Source organism: Nicotiana tabacum, chromosome 1 (assembly GCF_000715075.1).
Source record: "Nicotiana tabacum cultivar K326 chromosome 1, ASM71507v2, whole genome shotgun sequence".
Classification (NCBI taxonomy): Eukaryota; Viridiplantae; Streptophyta; class Magnoliopsida; order Solanales; family Solanaceae; genus Nicotiana; species Nicotiana tabacum.
The window spans coordinates 12,967,235-12,968,176 of NC_134080.1; positions in this window are offsets into that span (position 1 = coordinate 12,967,235).

Below are 942 nucleotides of genomic sequence, written 5' to 3' on the forward strand. Positions count from 1 at the left end.
TTTATGTGTCCTTACTTTTGTAAAAAGAAAATTTTTATTCTGATTTTCTCAATAAAGAAGATGCAAAAAAGGTTTTCTATTTAATATTCTTATTACCTTGGCATTTGAAAATACTTTTTATTTTATTTTATTATTTTTCTTGTTTGTCTACCTGTCATTTACGTTACTTTTTTGTAATATACACACTCTTCATTACTTCATAAAATCAGAAATTGTTACTTTTTCTTAAACAATCAAGTTTTCACCTCTTACTAAACTCATGAAAAATATTTTTTTTTTTTAAAAAAAAAAACTCTCTTGATTAAGTTCTTGTTATATGTTTTCATTTTACGTGTTATATTAAAATTCCAAAATCACAAGTCTTAAATAATCTTAGTTATACCTCCTCTTTTCTTTTTCTTTCTCCAACGTCTCCTTTTTAGTTTATAAAAATCGCTGATAAAGTGCATTAGCTACTTCAATATTTCTCAAGAGTTCTTCTCGATTAGAACTTTTTAAACGGTCGTGCTCTTATAAATTGATACGATGCTTTCAAGTTTCTTTGTTTATATATGTTTAAATTTTTATTATCCTTCATATTCAATAAAAGTATAATTACAAAAACCAGCCTTTATATATAGAGAGAGAGAGCTCCAAATATTATAGCCTCTTTCTACTTTTTGAGGATTTATAATCTATTTTTTTGTCTTAAGTTATATACGTATAACTCCAATCCTAAAACAAAAAGGTAAAAGTAAAAAATAGTCACATAACAAAAAGCCTAAAATAATCTTTACATCTTTTGTGTTTGAAAATAGGGTTTTCACTCACCTCGTGTATTTATTTTTGTCACTGTCACGACTCTAAACCAGAATCCGGTCGTGATGGCGCATCTCGTGAAGACAAGGCTAACCGACACTTCCCATTTTTCAATTATTAACAATTAAGCATTTAGAAACAGTC